At 44.7% G+C, this 26276-nt stretch overlaps 1 protein-coding gene across 2 annotated transcripts in view; it reads left to right on the plus strand.

Moving 5' to 3' along the window:
• Positions 1-990: 990 nt before the first annotated feature.
• Kcns3 (potassium voltage-gated channel modifier subfamily S member 3) overlaps positions 991-26276 on the plus strand; it is a 43066-nt gene continuing 17780 nt past the window's right edge. Inside the window, exons 1-4 of one of the 2 annotated variants that reach the window (XM_076833324.2) lie at positions 991-1104; positions 1201-1363; positions 17177-17286; positions 23293-23483. The gene's annotated coding sequence lies outside the window, so the exon portion shown is untranslated. Of the gene's footprint in view, positions 1105-1200; positions 1364-17176; positions 17287-21393; positions 21470-23292; positions 23484-26276 lie in introns of those variants that run through there. The other variant, XM_076833326.2, reaches the window with a different exon arrangement.

Genomic DNA, 26276 nt, shown 5'->3' on the forward strand with positions numbered 1-26276 from the left:
GAACACTGGGCGCCTACAGCTTGGAGCAGCTGACTCTGAGGAATTACTGCATGTCTGCACAATTTAAAAATCTGCAGTCTGGGGGTGGGAGGGGGAAGGCGGGGGTGGGTCCCCCAGCGTCCCATTTCTCCTCCAGTCTGTTGGCTGAGCGTTCTCGATTGGTGGAGAGAGGCCAGGAATGCCTTTTGAACCACACGTGGCCCTTTCTGGGGTCCTGTTTGTTCCCCAATCTGAGCGAAAGGCATCTCTTTCTGACTCTCTTCCATTCGTCCTTCTGAAAGGTGACCGGATTGGGTCCCCCTCTGCACATGAGGTGCATATGCTTGGTGCATATGTCCAGCCCTCTCTTCTGACTTGGTAAGTCGAGGAATGGAACAAACCATCTTGTGACTCTTCACGCAGCGGGAGGTGGCAAACAGCAGAACTGGGGCTGTTTCCTCCTTCGCACTTTGTTTTAAAACAAGTTGGGGCCTCGCGACTTCCCAAGAAAATCCCGGCAAATTTGCTACGAGTTGCTTGGGCCGCGACTTTTGAGAAGTATTTTTTTACCCTAGCCGCTGAAGTCGCTGGGGAGTTCGTTTTCTTCGCGGGGCCGCGGTGCTCTCGGTCCGGGTGAGGCTGGCGCGCGGGTGGGAGGCCCGGGACGCGCTCTGGCGTTCACTGGGGCAGAGCAAGTTGCTCCAGGGGGACTGCACTGGCCTGGGCGCGGGAGAGGGGGGCACTTGTCCTGCAAAGCTGCGTTTCAATCCAATCATCTGTCCTCTCGTCTCGCGGTCTGACCCCGCAGTCTGCAACTGCCCGCGCTGGAGCACCGCGCCCTTGGCCAGGGGAGCCCAAGTAAACCGCTAGATTCGAGGCAGCGGGCGGAGCTGGGACCAACGGGGCGGTGACTGAGCGGCGGGCCCCGCCCGGCCCCGCCCGCCGCACTCGGGCGCCTCTCTCAAGCCCGGCGGGACCAAGGGACTGACCGACCGACGCGGGCCACCCCGCTCTCCTCGCCGCCAAGGCGGCGGGCGCGGGGCGGCGCGGAGAGGCCTGATCCCTGCAGCACTGGCGCGCAGCGTTGCAGAGCGGAGCAAGCCAGACGCACCAGGACTCCTGCAGGTACCTGCTTGCGTCCCCACCTCGCTGCACCCTCAGGGGACTTCTGCGTGAGCCCCCTCAACTTTATTGCATCTTTCCCCACCTTTGATGCTCCAGGCTTCGGCGGTTCGTGTTGCGGGTGCAGGTCTACTCCCGCAAAGGGCTTTGCATCCTACTGGGCGCCTGTCTGGCGGCGCCCCCCATCTTCCAGTCCCCGGAGCGTGCCGTCGCTGGAGTCCTAAGTCTCTGCCTGTTGCGCGAGCTGCGAACAGCCGAAACGGTGTGTGAGTCCCTTTGAAAGCCGCGGGGAAGGTATCTAGGATCAGCTTTCGGGGCTTTGGGTGGGTTGGAAAACAGACTGGAGGCGGGAGAATAGATGAGCCGCGGAAAGGCGGCACCTCGCGTAGGGGCATCCCCGGGGCGTTTCCTTAGTCGGGAAGCCCTTCCTTCCCTTTCTCGAGAGGAGGCGCTTTCCTGGCAAATGTAAGTGCTTCCCAGGCCGCCTGCTCCGCCTTCTTCCCTGTCATTTTTCCCCTCCCCTTTGCCCTGCAGCGGAGCAAGGTGCCCCGCGACAGTTACAGGGAAGAGCGCACCCGTGGCCCTTGTCCTGGTGCATCGTTGCGCCCATTGACTGCGGGCACGTTCTGGGTGGGGGCGGCTTGGGGCTTGCAGAGCGGGCGTGGAGTCACCGGTAGAGTCTCAGCATATAGATAAGTGGTAGTGGTGCGGGTCGGTGCCTCGGGGTCAGGAGCTCTTTTTTTTTTTTTTTTTTTTTCCCTTCCTCGCGCCCCTCTAGATAGCTGGGTGCCTGACCTCCGGAGGCTCATCAGCCTGCGAGAGATCCAGACCTGCCGGCAGGGGCCGTGGCGAGCCGGGCTAGGCGCCTGCCTTTCGCATTGCAGAGCTTGTCCCCCCTTCCTGCCCCCCCCTCCCCGCCCCGTGTCCCTTCTCTTCGGATTTGGGAAACATCTTTTGTCCTCTTGTTATTTTCCTCTGTCTGGGCTGGGGAGACCGAGGGGATAGTTTAACTCGGGTAGCCTCTTCTTCAGCTGGTGAGAATGACCCCAGGGGCTCTGGTTTGGTGCCGAGGTGCAAAGAGCCAGGGGAGGTTTCCTATGGTCTTCCTGGAGAGTATTTATGGTTCTCCCAAGGATTTTGTCTTTCACCTTAACCTCTGAAGAGTGTGAGGCAGCCGAGGGAAACCAGACCAGAAACCTTTCCCTTTGCTTTTCATATATTTGCTTAAGCGATTTGCATAATCGTGCGTTTAGAACTGTGTAAGTTACTCCTAGATGCTCCCCTTCTTACACCACTTGCAAATACCTGCCCACGCACACAGGAAACGAGTATTTTCCTGAGCACCTGCCTCTTTGCTAAAGGTATGAACTCCCGTGATTTGTTCTCCCCACACTCAAACTCTTCACCTGGGCATCGAACTCTTTGAGGACATTGATTCATTCACTGTGCATTTATAACGAGCCCACCATGGGTAAGGCCCCTGGCTGCGCTATGGGGATGGATTAGTGGAAGAGTTTCTGTTCCTTCTATTACTGTTCTTTCTCACCAGATTCCTTCCTTCTCCTTGTTCCTCATTTCAGAACTAGATTGTCAGTATTAGGAGAGGAAGGAGAAGGATGAGGAAGTGCATTGGAACTCCTAGTCCAAAGCATGTTGTGAACATTCTAAGGAGTCTGGTGGGATCTGATTTAACTGAATCTGTGTCTGAGTCATCATTATTGCCTAAATACAGTCATTGATGAATGCAGCCAAGACAAACGTTTGCAGAAGAGAGCAAGTTGGGAGGTCAGAAGTAGTCTTTGCGTTGTTCCTATTATTACATTATTAAAAATCCAATGTTCTGACGTTTGGATTTGTCAGCAAAGTTCCAGCTAAGGTGCTTCTTGCTCCTTCTCCTCCTCCTCTTCTTTGGAAGGGGAAGAATGGGGATTCCAGTCTCCTCCTGTCTGTAATGAATTCACTGTAATCCTTCCCAGATTCTGCATTTCTCTGTTCTTCCCCACATCTCAATCTGCCCCCTATTTGGCATTTGGAGTTGGAATGTGTGTCAGCTTTGAGAAAGCATGCAGCAAGCGCCCCCACCCCCTTCTTTTAAAATAGATAGCATTTATTGGCTGCATACTATATATCAGATACTCTGCTAGAAATCTTTCCAGGCATTATCTCATTTAATCCTTGCAACAACCCCATGAAAAAGTGAGGCTTGGGAGTTGCCAGCAGATGGAGCCTCTCAGGTGAGTCCTGAGTTTCATGGAAACCCAACAGGATAGAGTCTCAAAAGTAGGGAAGAACAGCTATCCAGGGCAAATCCCTGCAGAAAGAAAAGTGGGTGTATTTATTTCCCCTGTTTATCAAGCATCAAGATGGTGTACTCCTCCAGAGTCTCACTCCTTCAGAGTTATCTGGAGGTAATAGATATAAGTAGAGAACAGCATATGACTTGGGGATCTGAGTTCCAGCCTTGATTTCTAATTCTTTATCTCCTTGACTTGACATCGGTCACTTTTCTTCTCTGCATCTTACCTGTTTAGCTATAAGGATAGATTTCTAATATTTATTGTCACCTTTTGCCAGGCACTACAAGCTAAAAACTTTTACATGTATTAACTCATTTCTTCTTGATGATAATATAGCAGATATTTCAAATGAGGAAAAAGACTGAAATTGAGCAAATAATTGTGTAAGGCCACCCAGCTAGGAAAACATGAAGCTGGGATTCTATCCCCAGCAGTCTGCCTGCAGGACCACTGGGAGATCAAACCCTTCTTTGTTTATTCTTAGTAGGACCTCAGTCTTAGTAGGACCTAAGACTGAGTTTATTGAGTGGTGATTGGTAGAGCTGGCTTGAAGTTTCTGGTTTTACATCTCAGCCTTAAAAAAAATTTTGAAGGTTGCACTATAAATTGAATCTCTTTCCTTTGCCAAAATAGTCTGCTTTTCAATGCAATTCTTCCCATCTGGTTAGAAAGAAAGGAAGACAGAAGTTAGAGACCATAGACTAGGAAACTTTATGATTATTCAAGAAAACACGGTGAACAATACGAGAAACTCAGAAAAATCACAGAACCGCATTGCCTCTGAGTCAAAACCATCCAGTAAGTCAACCAGTAACCAATCCACAAATGTTTATTGTGTGGGTGCCATGTGCTTGGCCTATAGGCACTGAGGGAAGGTGGGATCTGATATGTAGTCTTTGAGCTTGACTCCACAGTGGATCTCAAGACTCAAGATTAATAAGTACAAGACAATACAGATACTAATTATGTAACTCCAGGTAAGAATTACAAAAACTTTGTCATATACAAACAACCTATTGTAGTTTGCAGGAACTTTCATGGTAGTTATTTTCATAGTAACTGAGTGTGATAAGCCTGTACCAAAGGTGAGGAAAATAAGGCAAGGAGGGCCTTGAACTTTGACTTGGCCTGGCATCTTCTGACTCCAACTGCAACATCTTTCTTCTTCACTTCTGTCTGGTGTGGAAGACAGAACAGGAGGACAAGAGATAGGGAAAGTCCTGAGAGATGGCTGAGTTTGAAATTTATCCTGAAGCTGCTTTTTTGTTTGTTGACCTTGGCCACCTGGGGGCACTTAGTAGTGGTAGGGGAAGGAGAGTAAACAGGAGAGGAAGAAGAGAAAGTGTTTTGTTTTGGTTTTACTTTTTCAGGGACCTGATTCTATGTGAAGCATGGAGGGAACACCCAATTTTAAACATAGTCACAATGTTTAGAACTGCAGAAAAAAATGGAAAAGCTTTCATTCTAGTTTATAGTTTCTGTTCTTCATCTTTTGAAACTTTGTAGCGTATGTGCATTGTAAAAGAAAACTCTCTTTTATAAACTAAAAATAGTTACTAGATTAGATTGCTGGCAAAGGCGTTTCTCTATATGGAGTCCTGCAGAGCCTTAAACCATGATTTGCTTGGAGGAGATACCGTATGAATATTACCTTCATTTGCACAAATGTCCAATGATAAATGCTTAAGATCAGCTTGCTTTTAGCTCGAAATGTTACAGTGAAGCAGTTAATGTTTACATCAGCTGCTTCAGTTTCCTTGCTAAAGTTCCAAATAAAGAGTGTAGTCTCCCATCAACTGAGAACCTATTAGATTTCATCAAAATTAACTTAATGATTGCCTTATCTGGTCATAAATCTGTTATCTTTACATAGTTAAATATAAACAAGCATTCATTCAATAAGTGATATGTACTATGTCAGGAGCTGGGCAGACTGTGGTCAAGGAAACTATGAATAGGGTGTGGGTGGTGGTGGAAAGAGAAAGACATTAAACAAATAAATGCAAAATTTGAGCAGTAGTAGTGCTTAAAGGACTTCATGGAGTGACAAGAGTGGGGAGGGCACTAGTTCAGATGGGAGTATCAGAGAAGACCTTTCTTAAGAAGAGATTTCATTCTGAGGGGTAAACAGGAATTTATTAAGTGAAGAGTAGGGGAAAGAATTCCAAGCTGAGGATTCCTAGGCAGGAATGAGCATTGACCAATAGGAGAAGAAGTCTGGAGATGTTTGGGAGGAAGTTGGAGAATAAGGCAGGGGTCAGATCATGTTGCACCCTTTATATAAGTTGGGGGTCTTATGGTTTATCCAGAGGGATATGGAAACAAATTAACGGATTTGCGGTAAGGGACTACCATGAGCCTATTTGCATTTGTAGTGATCACCTCTTATCAGCAGTTTTGCTCTCTATTTGGTTTCCGTTAACCCACAGTCAGCTTCCATTCAAAAATATTAAGTGGAAATTTCAGAAATGAACAATTCCTAAGTTTTGAGCTGAAGGACACCCAGAGGAATGTGATGGAATGGCATGCCATCCCACTGCGTCCCTCCAGGGATGTGAATTATCCTCTTGTCTAGCATGTACATACTGTATTCCTACCTGCCTGATATTCAGTCAGTGACCATCTCAATTATCAGATCAGCTGTAGAGGTATTGTGGTGCTTGTGCTTAAGTGACCATTATTTTACATAATAATGATCCCAAGCTGTAAAAGGAGTGAGGTTGGCAATTTGGATCTGTCAAAGAGAAGCTTGAAAGTAGTTCTTTTACGTGAAAAGGTGAAAGTACAATAAGGCATTTTGAGTGTGTGTGTGAACCACAGTAACATAACTTTTATTGTCTGTATTGTTATAATTTATTTAGTTTATTGGTCATATTATGGTTAATATTTTATTGTGCCTCATTTAGAAATTAAACTATCATAGATGTAGCAAAAAATATAGTATATATGAGGGGTTGGGTACATTTAGGCATCCACTGGGAACATATTTCCTGAGGATGAGGGGGGACCACTTTATACAGGATGGCCTGAAGTCTGTGAAGAACAGATTAAGATGTGCAGGCATGGGACTTGGAAACCTAGTTTGGAGGTGGGATCTAAAGCCAGATTGAACTAGGTTGAAAAGTGAACGGGAGGTGAGGAATTGGAGATCAGACATGGATAGCTTGGTTATAAAAGGGAGCAGAGAGGCAGGGTGGTGTAGGAACAGGTTTGTGTCTATGTAAAAGGTGACCTTGGCTGAGGTTAGGGAGCTGAGTTCCCTAATAAATCCACACATTCACATCTTTGCATGTAGATTTATATGGTAGTAAACACTTCTAGAAGATTAATTTGAATTCTAGTTCTAGCTTTGTCTCCAGTTGCTGGGTAACTTTGAGAATATTACTTGTCCTTCCTTATGCTATTTTTTCCCACATTAATTTGGATAGTTTATATAAATGGACTTCGGGGAACTCTCAATGGGCATGAAGGAACAGTTGTGATAGGATTTTAGGCATTTTCTCATTGATGATCATCAATAAGCTGCTTTCAAATTGACTTAAATGGAGAGATGTCAGTTACAAGTCTGGTGGTGAGGAGACATGAGCCCCTATAATATAGATAGAGGGGAGACCTGGTGGAGATCCCTGGGTATATTGTAAACTTCTTTTTATGTCCCAGTAGAATCTTTCCTATCACATGGGACACTTACTCTGTACCCATTGCTACATTGTAAAGACATGGAAGAGAAGTACCTGTGTTCTGTTTCCTGAGACTTCCCAGGGATTCATTTATAGTCATAGGGAAGGAAGGTCCATAGAACTTATTCCACAGGACAGTTAAGTCATTTGCTGCCTCTAGAAGATCTCTTCTTAGGTTCTCCAGAGAAACAGAATCAATACGGTATATATAATTTTAGAAAGGTATTTATTATAAGGCTTTGTCTTACACAATAATGGAGGCTGGCAGGTCTGAAACCTGCAGAATAGACTATCAGGGTACAGATCCAGGAGAGCCAGTACTCTGGTACAAGGCTGAAGACAGATTGCTGTAGAAGTGGAAAGAGCTGATATTCTAGTGAAATTCAAAGGCAATCTTCTGGAGAGTTCACTCTTGTTTAGAAGAGGCCAGTCTTCTTTGTTTCATTTAGGCCTTCAGCTGATTTGATGAGACCCACCCATGCAGGGATAGCAGTCCCCTTTATTTAATTTTTACCAATTTATATGTTTAGCTCATACAAAATGCCCCTACAGAAACCTCAAATAATGTTTGACTAAGCACCTGGGCACCTAGCAGCCCAGCCAAATTGGCTTATAATATTAACCATCACACCACATTTAACAGTATATGCTGAACTAAAGGTCCAAAAGAAGGAAAGAGTACTCAGCGATCAATCTGGAGTCACGGGGAGTGAGCATGAAATAGGGCCACTGGATTAAGAGTTACTTCAAAGATCTGTTAGGTCCTTTGCTGCCTCAAGAAGACTTTTGTTTTGGTAATATTGACCTAAGTTCTGGTAAATATTTAGTTTGTGTTGAGATAAAAGAATGCCAGCAGACTAAATTTGGGGGCTTGAGTATGCTTACTTTCAAAAAACTTTCCTGCTATGGGACACTTGGCTTTCCTAAGCCCTGATGGATGTATGGAGGTGAACCCAAAAGCATTTCCTATGATTTACTTGAGGTAAAAAACATAATTGGCCAAAGAGATGGGAGGACCTCGTGGTTAAAGACTGTGGTTTGTAAATTTGGATTGAGAAGAGATGCCTGGGTTCTGGCAAGGAAATCTCACTGGTTCTTGTCTTGGAGGTCAATAAATCATATGGTGTGGGCAAGGTTTTTCTTGCGGGTTTTTAAGATCCCCATTTTCTAAGTATGGTAGCCTCAGGAGGCCACTGACATTAAGTCCGCCCCCCCCCCCCATTTCCTTGGCAATTAGACGTTGTCTGGCGAAGATTCAGCTCTGATCTATGTTTCAGAGTTGAGCCTCCTTGGCAAAGCTTATTTCCTCTGGGCTGAGAGTGTAAAAGGGAAGTCTCATGTGTGACAGAATCTACCTTCCTACCTATCTACCTACCTACCTACCTACCTACCTAATCTATCTATATATCCATTCATCCATTCATTTCTATCTACCCATCTACCTCTGTTTGTCCATTCATCTATCTGTCTATCTGTCCATTTAGCTATCTTTGCCAAAGTGTGAAAAGGTACCAATGTCCCCATATCCTCTCATCATCTCTGTAAATCCTGGAAAGCAGGCTGACTTGAGATGGGAACAGGAGAATCATAGACCTTCATCCAGTGCCTAAGATGTCACCCTTTAAGCCATTTTCCCAGACTTCAGGAGGACTCAGAGTCTGTTTTCTCAAGCACGCATTCCTATTTACTGTGGGGTGAGGACTTTCTTGAAGCATGGGAGAAGGAAAGCCTGCAGCTACCTAGAGATAATGGCTAAAGCCACCTTCTGAAGCGTGGCCTTGAGCTGTCAGATGCCCCTGCTGGGCACGCTGGAGGACCTGTTTCTTCCTTCCAGTTCTAGTCTGTCTTGGTCCTCTGTATATGGAGAACTTGGAAACTCAGAGAGAGGTGGGAGTATGTAGGAAATGGGTTGAAGAAAGGAGAGGTGTGAGAATTAATTTTAATAAGTCAAATTGAAAACTTTTTTGACTTGCATTGCCTGAGGATCTCATTATTTTATAATTTTTTTTTCATATTCATGAAGTATAGAATTAGTCATAGCAGATAGTTCTGGGCAAAGCATTTAAAATATCCTCCTAGGATGGCTTCCAGGAATTGGATATGGATGTTTGTGAAGCATAAACACATTTTTTTCTACCTTCCCAATGATGGACTACCTATCTACCTACCTATCTACCTATATAAGTCATCATATTTATTTCATTATATCTTTAAAAAAGTAAAATGCGCCCCCCCCCCCAAAAAAAAGTCACTGTGAGAACTTGCTGCAGCAAAAGACACTTGGCCCTCTGAGAGTTTCATTGTAAATTTGCTGAGGATTTATGGTTTGGCAAAAGCATTCTGTTTTCTTCTAGCAGCAGGAAACACTTTTCTGAAATCCGTTTTGGAAATGCCAGAACATGTCGGGTGCTCAGGCGGGGTACAGAGAAACAATAGCTTATGTTATGCTTTGCAAGTGTCTCCCAAAATTTCATGTGTTGAAATTTGGCTGTAACTTTGATGATATTAAGAGGGTGGGAGATTTGACTAAAATTCATGTGTTGGTATTTGGATGTGAGGGCTTTGGGAGGTCTTTTGGATGGCATGAGGCATGAGGATGAACTCCCAGGATGGCACTAGTGACTGTGTAAGAGGAGGAACAGACCTGAGCTGGCATGCTTGCTCTGCCTCACTGCGTGACGCCCTCCCCCAGGTCGTCATGCAGCAGGAGGGCCCTCACAGATTCTGGCACCATGCTCTTGGACTCCCAATCTCCAGAACTGTGAGCTAAATAAACTCCTATATAAATAACCAGTCTCAGGTGTTTTGTTCCAGAAGCAGAAAATAGACTAAAGTGGTAGATCTCATCACAGTGTCCTGAGCCCCCAGGAAAGCAATACGGCGGGAAGGCACCTCCCAGGCAACCCTTTCCACTCCATTTTGAGCAGGAAAACCCTTGTTTTGTAAGTGGAACATTGATGTAGTCATGTTTCCACCAGACATCTCCCACTTATCTACTATGAATCAGCCACTGATATCACTCTATGTCAGGGATATTGCTAAGAAATGGCATTCTGCAAGTGCAAAGGAGAGGTCCCTATTAAGTATTAGATTTTTTTTTTTTTTTTTGTGTGTGTATGTGTTGGTAGGATAAAGGAGTGCACTGAAAGCGTTCTGAGAGAGGTGACATTTGAGCTGATTTCTTGAAGACAGAACTTGACTTAACTGGAAAAGAAGGGGAAAGAAGATGCCCTCCAGAGGGAACAGCCTCAGTGAGGTTTGGCAGGGAAAGTGCATGGTGTGGTTGGGGATGACAGTCAATCAATGGGACTGAGGCAGCCGAGTGAGGAGCAGGTGGGTGCTGAGGACAGAGAGGCAGGAGGGCATGCTCTTGCTTAATGTCTAAGGAGTTTAGACTCTGCCCTTGAGATGCTGGGGGATACTTTGACTCGTGGTTTAGAAAGTTCTACTGGCTCCTGTGAAAAGGGAATCGGCATTAATGGTGAGAAAGGAGATAAGTCAATGCCACTGCTTAACTGCTGGTGTGATTTTTGTGGGTACAGGAGAGGGTCCTCTGCTCCTCAGTGTCTGAATTTCTCTAGACTTCTATTTCCCTCCCTCCCTCCCTTCCTTTCTTCCTTTTGAATGGAATTTTTGATCCCATGTGTGTTTTCTCTTCCTAAAGTCTCCAAATTTCCTTGGGGTAATTGTCCCTGGCCCTATTTGAATATAGTCTTGGCAGGATAGTAGCTGCTAAGGATGTCCCTGGAGGTTCTATTCTTTCTGCCAGCTTCTTTTCCATGCCCCAATATAGCCATTAGGTGGACGGGTGGCACGGGCTTAGCCAGTCATGAGCTTTGTTAATTGAGTGACTTCTAGACCCTTCAGAAGGACCTTGGGTCTTCCTTATTTCAGGTATGGTTCTTTGGCCTTCTTTTAGATTCTAGGAGCTTCATGTAGCCTTCTGAAAAAAATTTCATTTGTGTTAGCCACAGCAGTTGTTGCTTGTGTTCCAAGAACCCCAATAGATGTAGGGAATGTCCGAAGGCCTTACTTCATACCAGAATCTAAAGTAGCTTTTCCTGCTGTGTTCAAAGGGGGAACAGGGAGAGAGCACAAGGGTGTTATCTGCAGAAATGGAGCCGGGGATGTCCTGAAAGGACAGAGGGAAAGTATGTCTCTGCAGACCAACTTTGTTACTTCCCAGTATTACTGTAGGGTCCTGCTTCTGTGTCTACCTGGAGTGGGTCAAATTAGCATCAAATAATTGGAGACACTTCTTAAATACTTAGGATTCTAGTTCTTATTCACTTAGGACTAGTCCTAACTCAGGACTCTTGCAGTATTAGTGATAAAAATAGTTAAGTGTTGATGGAGCACTTACATAATGCACCAGACACTGTTATAAATGTGATGTATATATTAACCCATTTAATATTCACAGAGACAGATGGAGATTCTTCACAACTTTTATGGATGAAAATTCTATTGTCATCTTGTCTTGTATGCAATGGTTATTTTATTACATCTATCTATCTATCTATCTATCATCTGTTTTTCTATCAACAGACAGATGAGGAAAGCTCAGGGAAGACTTTTAATAACTTAGCGAGGAAGGGGAAGATTGGCTGGGTACTGAGCCTGTGCCTTTATCTATGGGTCTGAATCTCTTTCTGACTGTGGCCTCAGTTTCCTTGTTTGCAGAATGAGAGTAATAATAGCATTTATCCAGTACTGTACAGCACCAAGTAAACACCATACAATGTTTTCTTGGAATAATCACTTTGGGAGAGACACTATCACAATGCCAGAATGCACATGTTTATACAATTGAGCTCAGGACTCTTCTGTCTGTCCCTAATGCTTTGCAGAGTCTGATAGCTCCTAACAGAAAAGATGGGAGGTGATAAAAAGCCATTGATGTTGTTCCCACACTCATTTAGGAGGATAAGACTGAAGGAGAGTTTATTTCAGGGGCATGAGCCTGAAATAAAAGCGTGACTCCTCCACCTGCAGCGAACCCCTTGGTGAGCTCTGGCCTCATCAACTCTGCTCTGTATTCAACCATCTTGAACCTCACTTTTCTCATCCATCAGTGGTAAATCATGAGGATGTCTGCCTCTCCAGGTTGATCTGGAGATTCAAGAAACCATTCATTCATTCACACCTTCATTATTTCTTGCAGGATATTAAAGACACAAAGATTGAGAGAACAAAGCCCTACCCTTACAGAGTTCCCAGTGTAGTGTGGAGAGAGTGAGGAAATTGTTCTGTTGTAGTGGAACAAGTTAAAAACTGTGGCAAGGCAGGCACAGTGGGTAGGACCCTAGGAGGGGGCCTGAATTCAGGGATTGGTCCTAGAAAATATCGTAGAGCTGAGTCTGAGGGCATTCTGAACAGACAAAGCAAGTATAGGGACCTGGAACCATGGGAAATTGGGGTCCTTGAGGAATTTCAATTAAGTTGTCTTAGTTTTAGAACTTGAGTTGAGTTGTGCCAGGCAAGCATAATGGATGAAGAGTAATAGTAAGAGCTGACACTTAATCGATCATCTACTGTGTCTGTAGCACAGACAGTTTTATTTGTATCATCTCATTTTTAATCTTCATAACTACCCCAAATGGTAGGTGATGTTTAGTATCCATGCTTTAAAGAGGAACTGAGGGGCAGAGAACTTCAGCAACTTGCCCAAGATCAGATAGAGGTGAGGCTGGGATTCTGACTCATGCTTCCTTAATCCAAAGTTTATGCTGAAGGCCAAGGGGGCCATCAGAGGACTTTCAGCTGGTGCATGTGCAGTAGAGCATAATCCAGCCTGCTTGGTATGAAGGAGAACGTGGGAGTAGGAAATGCAGATAGGCCTAAGCAAGGGAGACAGTCAGGAGTCTACTGTGGAGAATGAGTGCAAAAACACCGAGTATCTGGTCTGAAGTGGGGGAGGAGGAGGAGCAGAGAAAAGAAGAGGCGGGAGAGGTCTTGGGGATGTGTCTTTGCCCATCCTTGCTGCTGGTTGGGTGTCAGCTGACCTGGGAGGACTCTGACATGATCTCCAGGTGTTTGGCTTGGGAGGCAGGTGCAGTGGGAATAGAGGACAAAGGGAAGCTTTGGATATGTTTATTTTAAAGTCCTAATGGGACATTCAAATGGACATGTTCGGCAGGCAGTTGTAGGAGTCCAGAATGTAAGAGGGAGGTCTGGGTTGGAGACAGACACCTGGGCTCCATAATTACACGGGGTTACATGGCATTGGCCAAGGAGAAGAGCAGAGGGACAGGAGGAAACGTGGGGTGAGGTGGCGGGTGAAGACCACAATCTGGAGGCCAGCAGATTGTATCCAGGCTGTGGGTTTCTTTGGTTTGGCCTACAGTATTAGCACATGCGAAACAATAGTGCCAACATTTAAAAAGACTGGGAAAGCTCCCATAAAAATAGGATTTGTGGGTGTTCTTGACAAATTGGGTGATCTGACCACCTGATGCCCATAAATGAGGGATGGCAGTCAGCCGCCAGGTCCTGTCAGCCAGCTGGTACTCCCCAGCATGTTTCAGTAGCCAGGTGTCTTCCTCCTTCTCTCATTTTGGGCAGCTCCTTGGCCCCTGAAGATATTTAATTTGTAGACTCAGATTTAAGACTTGGGCAGAGGAAGTAGAGTTTCACAGGGAACTAAAAATGAGTAATCAGACAAGTGGGAGAAGCAAGAGCGAGTGGTGAATTGCAGGGGTGGGGAGATGGGGGGACAAGTGCTGTGGACAGTTAAGTCAGATGTAGATTGGGAAGTGTGCCTTTTAGGATGCCCTTCGCGAAAACACTTGGTGGGGTGCTAGGAGAAACTCATCTTGAGAAGCTGTGCTGCAATGAAGAATTTGTGTTGGGAAACTTTGTTTTCTAACATTTTACATGTGTGAGTGATGAGTATATATATATATATATATATATATATATATATATATATATATGCTCTCTCTATATACACACACATACATGTATATGTATGTATGTATATATGTGCCTATATATATATATACACACATCAGGTTGACATATATATCAATATATACATACACACACATATATGTGGGTGTATATATATGTATGTATATATATGTGTGTGTGTGTGTGTGTGTATCAGGATGTTTGTGACATAAAATAGTATTTATTTATTTGTGCTTGACTTACATTTTGTAAGAGTGACAAAAAAATCCAGTCTTAGCCTTGGTTGGTAGATTATCCCCAAAGAAGAGGCTGTTCTTATTAAAACAAAACCCTTCAGGTTTTAAAATGAAATTAGGTGCTTTTTATTCCTTGCTGCCAAGACAGCCCTGCTGATTTTAAATGTGTTGGGCCAATAAATGTGACTTTACTACAGCAAGCAGCAGTCCCTTAAATGGGAGTAATTTTGCATTTTAGCATCGGCAGGTGAAGTGGAGCAGTGGCCAAGCGGTGATTTGTCACCTCATTTGCTCGTGAGTTCCTTTGCTCTCCCTTCCTTCTGTCACTTGCCTGGTGGGGTCTGTGGGGTGGTCTCATTACCTGGCACCACTTCTGTTGTAGTCTAGGTCAGGGTGCTTTTCTTGGATTTAAACCATATCCCCAATTTTTCCAATTTTTTTTTTTTTTAGTATTTGTTTTACGATATACTTGGATTTAATAGTGTGTGTGTGTGTGTGTGTGTGTGTGTGTGTGTGTGTGTGTGTGAACTATTCCATCTTTGATACAGCTCTCTTTGTTAAAGAAAAAAATATATATCTCCCATCTGGTGGTGGTTGATAATTAAGCTACTTTTCTTGGGTGATCACAATTTCAAAAGCACATTTGTTATGATTTTTCTTTTCTCTCAATTACTGCAATGGGTCAGAGAGACTTTAAGATTTAACATGAATGGAAGGAGCCAGGAGCTGAGTGTCATGACAGATGTCAATCAACTCATTAATTGATCCAACAGATAACGTTTAAGGTCTTACCGTGTGTAGCTAGATGAGGTTCTAGGCACTTGGAATACAGTGGTGTATAAAGCAGAAAAATCTCTGCCTCACAGAGTTCATGTGGAGAAAGGAAAAAAAAAACAACTATATAAAAAAATGAAAATACATATTTCTATGTATTTAAGGAGTGATAAAGGCTCAGGATTAAAAATCAAATGGGGAAAGGAATAGGAGTTTGGAGAGGTAGTGACATCTTCATCTTTTTTTGTGTGTATGCTTCAGGGGATTGAACCCAGAGCCTTGTGCATGGAAGGCAAGCACCCTACCAACTGTGCTATGTCCCCAGCTCAGAGGATATGTCTTTCAAGTAAAGCTTGGAGGAAGTGAGAAAGGAAGCCATGCAGTCACCAAGATACAGCCATCAGGCAGAGGGACCAGTTGGAGCGGAGGCTCTGAGGCAGGGATGGGCCTCACTGGCAGGACTGAGGATTGGCCTGGAGTCCAGTGCTGGTCAGAGGAGGGCAAGAGGAGCAGGAGATGAGACCCCACAAGTGACATCGGGAGGGGAGGGGAGCTTGGCCTCTGAGGTGGAAGTTGCTAGAGGGTTGTCACAGGAGTGACACGATGTGACTTACATATTAATAGGACTCTTGGTGAGGGATTAACTTCCCCTTTAGTGTCATGGGACCCCTTTGACAGTCCTATGGACCATTTTTCAGATAGTGTTTTTAAATGCAAAACACGAAAGCCACAGAATATAAAGCAATCTGATTGTATTGAGATGCATTGTCAAAATAGTAAATCCAGTTTATGACTTAGCAGTGTGCATGCTTCTTTATTATTTCATTAAATAAGATCCAGCCGTAGGTCAGTAGAGGAGGCTAGGGCTTGGTCTTGGGCCTCCGAGGGTGCCCATTTGCCTGCCTGTTTCCCGCCTACAGCTCCAACCAGGACAGTTCCTTCCTGGGGCCAGTGGAATGGTGGGTCATTTGGACCAGCAGAGCCCTCTCAACAATCAGGGGTGACCAGACTGGGGTCAGTGACTGTGTGGTGTACTCACATCTTTGAACACCTTGGACTCCTTACTGTGGGTCCAAAGTCACATCACTTATAAGTGGTGTAACTTTGAGATTGCAGTAATGAATGACAGGACATAGAATTATCTTGAAACGTCTACTGCTGCAAATTTGTGGTTACTACTAAAACTACCCTGGACCAGACCCACATTTTTAAAAAAAATGTTTATTTTATTTATTTATATGTGATGCTGAGACTCGAACCCAGTGCCTCACACATGCTAGGCAAGCACTCTGCCACTGAGCCACAACCCCAGCCCGCAGGCCCACTTTTGTAATGGAAGGAATGTTCAGTTTCAGTTAGAGATTAGTGAAAATAAAGATATTTCCCCCCATGTACTTTCTAGGGCCTCCTGAATTCTCTCTACAGACCACTGCTCTATAAAGTAGAGAGCAAATTCAGTGGGATCCAAAAGTGAAGTGGGATGTTTCTGTTCTTGTCTGCATTTTCCCTCAAACCACTGGGATTCCCTGCCAGCTGTTTCAGATCCTGGAATTCCTGGTGGACTGGTGCCTACAATGGTGGCTTCTCATGTTTCAGACACCCTAGGGACCCGAGGTAACTCCAAGACGTCTTTGTTTATCTGGTTCCTGTGGCTAAATATTTCAGGAGACTTGGGGGGTGGCAACTTGGCTCAGGCAGTCAAGACCCTTCTCCCAGAAGTACCTCTCATCCTGGCTCACAAAGGTGTGGCCAGTATAGGCAGAGCCCTCTGTAGTCTAAGAAGCAAGAGTCTAAACATCTCTAGGTCACAGGTCTCCATCGGAGCCAAGCTCACCTCCCTTCTGCCTCCTGTACATCCCACAGGCTTTCTGGTCTGGCATCTTGCATGTGTTCCTTCCCCTCCTTGGAGAGAACCTTCTTACTCTTACCTGTCCCCTTTACCTGATCACACCCAACCTTTTCACGCAGGGACCTACTCTTATGCCTTTGTTCTAAGGGACAGTTTACTGCCTCTGAACTATGGTGGCTCCTTCTCTGTACCTTCCTCACGGAGATGACACACTCCACTTCATATCGCAGTTATGTATTTGCCTGTTTACCCTCCTGTCAGCCCTTCTGAGCTCCCATGAGCTCTGAGGGCAAGACCCATGTTGTCTTTTGGTCTCCATCTTCCCAGGATAGTGCCTGCTGTAGAGTATCTCTGGGTGAATGAAAAAGAAAGAAGCTCATGATTTCTACACATGACCCAGGAGCACCTTGGCTGAGGATTCTGCGTCTCGCCAATCTGTAAGTTCACCTGATATCTGTCTTTCCCCACTCTCCTCTGGCTCAAATACTACCAAGGCTGCTTATGCCCTTTTACCTTTCTAAATGGAATTAACTATTTCCAAGATATTTTATGCCACCTACTCATTTGAAGAAACTCACATGATGTTGAGAAGGTGCACAGTAGAAGGCAAAAACCCCTCCAAATTCCATCATCCAGAGAGAATGCATCTGTATGACTTCATGGTATAACCCTATAGATATTTTTTTTTTACTATAAAATTTCAGGCACATTTGACAATGATAGGATCATACCATCTATTGCATCATCATTATTATTACTTTTGACTTGGTATATTGTGACTGTTTCCCCCAGGTCTGCAGCCAGGGAGCATAGTGGGTAAGAGAATGGCTTCAAAGCATTGTTTGGATTCAGTCATGAAGCCATCACTTCATAGCTATTGACCCTGGAGAGTCAGTTAACTTCTCTACTTTCCATTTACTGCATCTTTGAAGTGAGTGCAGTCAAAACAGTACTTTGTAGGAGTGTGGTGGGACTTGCATGGGTTCAGAGCAGGGAGAGGTGCTGTGCTTTTGTGTACCCCATTGCGTGGCTGCCTCAAACCTACTTAACCATTCCCTTTTTGATGGACGTTTAGTTTGCCTCTGACTTTTTACTCTTATGAATAATTAATGATGCACTGAATATCCTTGTACATACATCTTTGAACATTTGTCTGATTCGTTATCCTAAGGATACATTTGGAAATGTGAAGCAGTGGGATTTCTAGACTCACATTGCTGTAGTGTCCTCGGGGCGGGGGCGGGAAGGTTTCCCCGAAGTGGTTGACACTGCTATTATCACTGCATGATGGCGATTTTTCTTGTACCCTCCAAAGCTGCTGGCTTTCTATCAGTGCATCAGTGTAGTTATTTGATACATCCTTGTTCACGACATAGGGGTGTAAGAGGCTAGGGCTGGGATACAGGCCCCCAAGTACGCCTGTTTTCTGCCTTCAGCCCAATCAAGACTGCTCCTTCCAGGGGCTGGTGAAATGGTGGCAGTCATTTGGCTACTAGGGTGACCTCAGAGCCCTGCCAGCCCTCAGGGGTGACCAGACTGGGGTAAAGGGCTGTGTTATGGCATTCCTCTTCCGTGGGACACACCTCCCCAGAGCAGCTCCTGGCCTGATTGTAGATTGTCTTGGTGAGGTGACTCAGCAGGATGCACGCTGTTCCCCACTGTCCCCCCAGGGAGGTTGTCTAGAAACACAGAACCCTGGGGAGGGTGGTGTTTTGTTACCCAAGCTACAAGCCTTTGGGCTTTCTGGAGATGGTATTGCAGTCACATTCTGAATAGTTGAGAGAAATGTCATTTATATTAACTTTCAAATGCAATCTATAGACTTTGCTCTAGAAAGCACTTACTAGCTTTCTCACTGAAAATCAGAACCTCTATAAATTTATTTTTAATCCCTGAATATATTAGACTCTGAGAAGTTTTCATTTTTTCCCCATGGGATAGATAAGAAAATCATGTTAATTTAAGGATATTAACTTAAGGTACTTCTTGAAATTTGATAGTTTTGAAAAAGTATGTAGTTCAGGGATATTCTTAGTAATCCACTGTCTGAATCAACTGGAAGGTGTTGCTTTAATCTGATTGCTTTGGATTATAGGATTTAAATGTCAGTATAATTTTTCTAGCACAGTAAACCCAATTGTGGCAGTCTGACTGAGATATTTTAATATTATTTAAGCAAAACTCTGGATGGCAATTCTCATTTAGCTAAGCAAGACTGAAGTAGGGTGGAATTTCACCTTCCATTATTATTCCTCTAATTCCATTACTCTCAGGTTTTATTGAAAATTGGTCTGTGATTGATGAATAGTGGCAAGACTACCAAACTGATATGTATTTGCCTTTTCCCTGGGACATTAATGAGTTTCCACAAGACTGGAGCTCTGTCCAAGGGCTGGTGTATTCAGTAGGATCAGCACTATTGCAGAATGCTGCAGCAGGCTGCAGAGCTAAAACTATTAGTGCATCACTGTATATCATTCTGGGATTGAAAATGTTAGGAAACAATTCAGACAGCCCCTCTGGGAGAAAATCAACCATAGCCTTTTCACTCTTGTGAAACATGTTTTGAGTTTCTACAAAAGGTTAAACTTGCTTTTTATCTCTCCTCATTCTAAAAGTTTTGTTTGATACCATGACATGAAATGTCAAGACCAAATTCTAAAGGAGCAAGTGTTGGGGGACCTTCTCCAGCCCTGATCAGCAGAAGTACTAATATGATCTGGTATTCTGAGCTTTCTGACCTTCGGGCTCCCAAGAAGCTACCTGAAGTCCTTTTATTTTACTTACCGAGTGTTGATTCTCAACTGGGGATGATTTTGCTTCCCAAGGGACACTGGGTAATATCTGGAGACATTTTTGGTTGTTGTTATCTTGGCACCTAGTGGGTTGAGGCTAGGGATGCTGCCAACCACCCTACCTTGCCTAGGACTGCCTTCAGCAGAAGGAATCATCTGGCCCCACAAGGTCAATAGTGCTGAGGTTGAGAAGCCTCGCTGTAGAGGTATGGAAGGTCAGGAGGTATCCAGGAGGTTCTTAAAGGTGCCATTTACCTGGTGGCCTTGTCATAGGTCAGGGTCAGCTCTCTAATAGGCTTTCAACTTCAGAAACTCACTTTCAGGTGTCCTAGAGTTGACCAAACTCTAGGAGATTGACTTTCATCAAAACTCACAGAAACTGTGTAAACAGACCTCTTCCCACTCTGTGAAGCTCCACTCACAGATGCAACTAGTGGACTGAGTGGATGTTTATGTTGGTGACATAGCTCACCTGCTCCCGTTGACAGAGTGCGTGAGGACTCGCACCACCAGCAGGTGCCTCCTAGAGCCTCCGGGAGTCAGAGCGAAAAGGAGGTGTTTGGGTATTTACGGATACCTGAAACTCGAGTATTGACCTTAAACTTCACTCTTGACATGCCCCCACCCCTCAGGGTGGGAGGCGTGGAATCTTCAGGATAAGATTTTTTTCTCCTTTATCTGGTGCTGGGATAGGTATTGACAACCAACATGTCTTTTTCACTTTCTTCCTGTTTCCACTCCTGCCTTTCATTGTCCATATTAGTTCTTTTTATTAATTACGTTTAGTCTTATTGGCTTAGGGGAGAAGGCTGTTTTCTTAAAGTGTGTCAAGCACCACCGTATGAGAGGGGTAGTTAAGATGAGGATGAATATTAGGACAGGCTTCTCGACTGGAGGCTTTCCCTGTCTACTGGATGGCACTGACATGACACAACTCAGCAAATGACAGGGGGCATAAGAGGATTCTGTGCCAGTACAGAGGACACAGGCCTATGCCGCAATGTCACATGGAGTGTCTGCTTTGATCTATCAGGCACAGATTTCCTCATTTCTGGAGGACAACCTTATACCCGTGGGAACAGTGGAGGGAGTCCTTGTCACTCTTGGTGGCTGTCTGCTGTCCATTTGCTGTTCCCTGGGTACAGTTCCAAAATTGCATGTCAGGTCTCTGGGTGAGGAAAGAGTCCAACATGCCACTTGCTCCTCACCTTTTTCCTCTCAGTGATGGAGGCAGTCACTTGGGGCCTTTTGAATGCGATCGTCTACCCACCAGGAAACACGGCAGGCTGCAGGGGAAGAGTCAGCATGACGCAGAGAGCTATTGCGAAGACAGGAATTCTGCAGAAGGCAGCAGTCCTTGAGCGAGCTTGATGTATTTTGCCAGGATCCTGCTGAATCACTCAGCAAAGTCAGAAACCTGTTAAGTGCTAAATCACAACCAATATTCCCTTCTTTTGAGCAGATCAACGCTGATCGGGTTGCGAGGGACATAGAGAAATAGAAACACTGTTGGGTGGGATTGTCAAGCAGGGAGGGGGACATATGTCGCATGTAAAATTTCCTTCCCCACAGCCTGGTGGCTGGGGTCATGTCTGCCCGCTTCTGCCGCCAAACCTCCCCTGACCTTTTCCCAGCCACTACGAGGGATCTTGATGTCCATGCTAATTGTAATCAGACAGACCTGCCTGATTTTGAATCCTGGTCTATACTCTTAGGTGTGGAAGTGGCTCCAGAGCTTCCAGTGGCTTAGGACAGAGGAGATGTGCATAAAACCATCCACGTACCTGGCATGTTGTGGGGACTGAGAAAAAGTCACGTTTAGAATGTGAGTGCCCTTAGAGGGATGCGAAGTGACATAAATGCATAGTAAGAGGCATTGATTGGTGTGTTATCTTTTCTGGAAATCTGGTCTGTTTGTTTGTTTAGATAGGAATCACTCTGATAGAAAATGGGGATAAGGCATAGGAATTCTGAGTTTTGCTGGCAGGGTAGAAAAAAAGGGACAGACTGGATGTCATTCATTCATCAGGCCTTGACTGAAGGTGCCCTGAGTACCAATTTCTGTAAACAGGATACACTTGGCTACCCTCATAGTCTGTCCTTGGGCCAGGCCTGACCTTTCTGTGGTGAGCCAGAGCAATGAGCTTCTAGCTAGTGCTGGGGAGTTCTTGAAGTACCGAAAAGCCAAAGTACTCAGCTATTTTCTTCTTTTCAGTAATTAATACAGTGATATCAAAGCTGTTTGCAGTTAATTAATTATTCCTCAGATTAATCTTACCTTCCCTTAAGACACTCTACAGCTGGAAAGGCGTCTGATAGGGAAAAAACTATATGTATGTGCTATGAATTCTTTTCAAAAGGAGTGGCATTTCTGTGTTTCATTGGAATGCAGATATCTAAGGCTGACTCAAGGAGGTATTGCTAGGAGGTCAGGAGGGGTGGACTTTAGCCTCTGAATTAATTTTATGCATCCTTGTAGACATTGCTAAACCTCCTGTACCAAAAATTCCATCTCAGAAGTTCACTTGCATGGAGCTGCATTTTGCTTCTGGATCTTTCTTCATTATGTCTTTGTTGGAGGTGAAAGTTTACTCCTATGCAGAGCAGGAATGTGCTGAAGAATTGCACAGCTCCTGTTGGGACCAACTTGGAAACTGTTCAACTTGGCTCGGGCTCCATTGCCCCCGCTTGATTTGGAGCATGAGCCCTTGTGGGGTTGGGGGCAGGTGCTACAGTGTGGTTTGTGATCTTCATGCCTTAGATAATGCCCAACAGATCCTAGAACATATGAATGTTTGTTAATAACTGAGATAGCCAGAGGCATTTCTTTCATGTCTTTTGCTCAGAATCAATGTTTTTTTTTTTTTCCCCTTCTCCCTCCTTTTGGATTTGGTGTTGATTGGAAAACATGAAAATCAATGGATGGATGCTTAGATACTAGTACAAATCTATGGGGATGCTTCAACTTGAGGCAGGCTTACCTGGTGGGGAATTGGAATGTTTTTCCTTTCTTTAATTTATTCAGAGAGAAATATTGAAATTTGTCTTGTTCGTTTTGCCAAACTTTAAACACCCTCTCCACTTGTGCATTTGCTGCATTAGTTAATCAGAGGACTCCGTTAGCACCTGTAGTCATTTCTGATCTGCAAAATATAACAGTGGGAAATCTTAAGGAAAACAAATGAATTTGGTTAGTCTTTAAAATCCATTTATTTCAAATTACAGAAGCAGAGTTAATTCTATTAGAGCAGTAACCCTGAGGAGTTGGTCTCTGAATGGATGAATATGTATTCATTTAGAAGTTTGCACATGTGTCCGGGGTGAATTGGCTGGAACAGAAGAAACAGTGTGGGAGGGGGTGAGGTCCTCATTCTGGTGCCTAGTCCAGCTTGGGTGTTGGTTGGCCTGTGTCAGTGGAGGAGGCCACAAGCATTTCACTTGTCAAGTTCTGAGAGCCCTTAAACCCAGCCACGTGTCCAACTAGAGTGATGGTTCCACAGGGGAAAGACCACCCTCTCCCTGAGAGCTCAGTGAGGCTCTGAGATTTGGGTCTGATCCATGAAGTACTCAGAGCACTGAGTCCAGATCAAAGGTCCTAGTTACATTTCCTCCCTGGAATTACAACTTGGCTGATGATTTCTTCTGCAGGTGAGAGTGGTTTCCCAGCGGGTGCTTGGCTTGTACAACCAAAGAACAGGATTCTTCTCTTCTTTCTGGCCACTAAATGCCTATGTGCACTCCACGTTCCAAAGAGGGAAGAAGGGCGAAGCTTCTTGGATGACAATGGACGTTCTACTGTGCAGGATGAGGGCAGAGTGTGTGACATCACCACCACAAGGGTAAGAGTTGCCTTTCTCGGTCATTGTCTCTGACACCCATTATTATCAGGGAAAGAGGGGAATGAATCTTAGAGTATCGTGGCAAAATTGAAGGCTAGACACAGGGGGGCCATTCTGGTTGGAAATTCCACTGGATGGTTGGGATGAACAGCTAAAGGAGAAAGAGCATAGTTCCAGAAAGATTAGGGGGGAGTTGTGTTGAGAGGCACCGCAGGCCACTTTTTGGAAGGCGTCTAGTACACATTCAGCCCCCTTCCCTTCGTTTGTAGTTTATACACATAGAAGTAACACTACAGTTATTGTGAAAAGATTCCATTTGTGTCCATTTGAGTCAGTTTGGCTTAAAATAGATGCTGTGGAGCTAGAACTGGTGCAAATCTGGCTCAGGTCACAGTGGGTGGTTTATGGAAATACTGGCCCAAGGCTCAATTTGTTTGAGACATATAATGTTTAAAACATGCTGGATCGATTCTAATTAAACTTGAGATATTCCACATAAAAATTAGCATTTCTCTGCTCTCCAGGAACATGGAATGATAAGTCTACACTGGGCCTCTGTCCCCAAGAAAGACTGCAGTGCTATATAGCCTCTGCCTCTTACACAAGTAAGGACAGTCTACCCACCAGCCCCACAAGTAAGGACAGTCCACCCTCCAGCCCCTGTATTTGCTCGACTTACTCGTTTGGCCACTGAAGGTGCTGACTTTTGCAATGCCTGGATCTTTCTGCTCAGTCTTAGCTGGATTTTCCCTTTGCTTTTGTCAGTTCCTCCAGGTTAAAGTGAGTATTTTTCACTAGATTATGGGCAACAGATAGCATAAGGAACTGCAGCCGTAGAGAGGACAGTAGATGATCCCTTCTGAGAAGGAGCTTGGCGTTTAGAGTGAGCAGCTAACAGAAGTGTGCGGAGCAGGGAGGAGTGCAGAGAGCACTGTAACGGCTGTGAAAAGTGCTGGTATAGTTAGAGGCAGCGAGAGACTGAGTAAAGCAGGGGAGATGGGGAAGGAGAGCTGCTGATTTATCCCCTGTGCATCTAGGTTCTCACCTCCCTTCCCTGAGCACCAGGGCTTTGCAAACAGACCTTTGTATGTGTGTTACTCCAGGTAACACAGTTCAGTTGGAGAAGTGCTGGGGTATTTACACAGGTTAGAGGCCTCTCTTGGAGAAAAGCCCACATTTCACTGGTTGATCAAAGCTATGATCTGTGATGCTTTGCCTGTTTCAAGTAGGACAGCTCTCTGGCTATGTGGATTGCTAAGTCACTTGGCCTTCTGAGTGGCTCTCTATTTGTACTTGCAGTATGAAGTACACAGATCCCTGGAGTTTCCAGAGAGGAGCATTCACTAAATAGAGACCCAGCAGAATGAACACAACTTTTAATAGGATTGTACCAGGTAGCAGGAGGAAGAGAGTTCATTTTGTTTAACTCAGTGTTTAAAAGGTGAGTTCAGGTTAGGATTGCTGTAAAGTAGGGTGACCTTGGGGGTCAGAGACTGTGCCAACAGTGTGTTGTCAGCTGTGGCCCGTGCTGGGAGAACATGACAAATGCAGAACCGGCCTGGGGGGAGTTTCCTTGTCTGACTGACTGCTGAGATGGACATTTACATAAAGGCTAGGCTGAGCCACGTCAAAAGCTCTTGAAGGGAAGGGCTTCCTGCAGGACCTTGGAAGGCCCAGTGATGTTGACCCCTGGGCACAAAGACTTAAATTCAGAAGGTTCTCTGAAGATTCCTGTCTTCTATTTTGGCTCTGGACTTGTCCATCTAAATGCCTCACAAATATTTATTTCTCAGAATAACACTATTTAGCTGCTGTGAAGTTGCTGACTCATGAGGTAAGGATTCAGGTGTCTCCATTTCTAGATCCACAGCCAGGATGCCCAGTGCCACTGCATTTAGTCACACTCTTTGCTCTTCCTGATCCATCACTGATTTCTGATCTTTTATTTTTAATTTTTTTGTAGTTATTTTGATTGTTTATTTTTATGTTATTTTTGTTTGTTTATTTTTATGTTGTGCTGAGGATCGAACCCAGGGCCTCACACATGCTAAGCAAGCACTCTATCACTGAGCTACAGCCCCAGCCCCTGATTTTCTGTTTTTTATGTATTACCCAAACTGGGATATGGGGAACCTGCTGCAAAAGAAGACTATCAGTGGGTGAGGCCCCCTGGTGTGAGGTCCTGAGGAGGAGACACTGGTGTGAATCAGACTGAGTTTAGATTTCCAGTTGATTAGACTTTCTTGGTTTTCTATGGTATATTCTCACATGGTGTTGTTAATCTCTTTTCTATTACTGTAATAAAATATATGAGGCTTAGTAATTTGTAAAGAAAAGAGGTTTATTTAATTCAGTTTTGAAGTTGAAAGTTCAAACAGCATGGTTGGCCCTGCTGGCTGCATTGCACCATGGAGGTGAGGAGACATCATGTAGTGAAATCAGGAAGACAGAAAGAACAATGCAAGGGTCAGGCTTTCTCTTTGCAACAACTTTCTTTCTTGAAAATCTATTCAGGGTCCCACAAGAACAACCTTAATCCCTTCCCAGGTCAGTTCCTTCAGTGACCTGAACAATTCCCAGTAGGCCCCACCTCTTAAGGGTCCCACCATCTCTCAGCATTGCCACACTAGGGACAGAGCTTCTAACACTTGAACCCTTAGGGGACAAAGCCCTTCCACACCATAGCACACGGAGTAGTCAGGAATTGAAGTTAGCAAGGCCGACTTTTAAAAATCAAGATGATTTCTTTTTTGCACTTAATATAATGAAATGACACTCTTAAAAGAATGTCCT

This window comes from Callospermophilus lateralis, chromosome 14 (genome assembly GCF_048772815.1).
Source record: "Callospermophilus lateralis isolate mCalLat2 chromosome 14, mCalLat2.hap1, whole genome shotgun sequence".
Lineage (NCBI taxonomy): Eukaryota > Metazoa > Chordata > Mammalia > Rodentia > Sciuridae > Callospermophilus > Callospermophilus lateralis.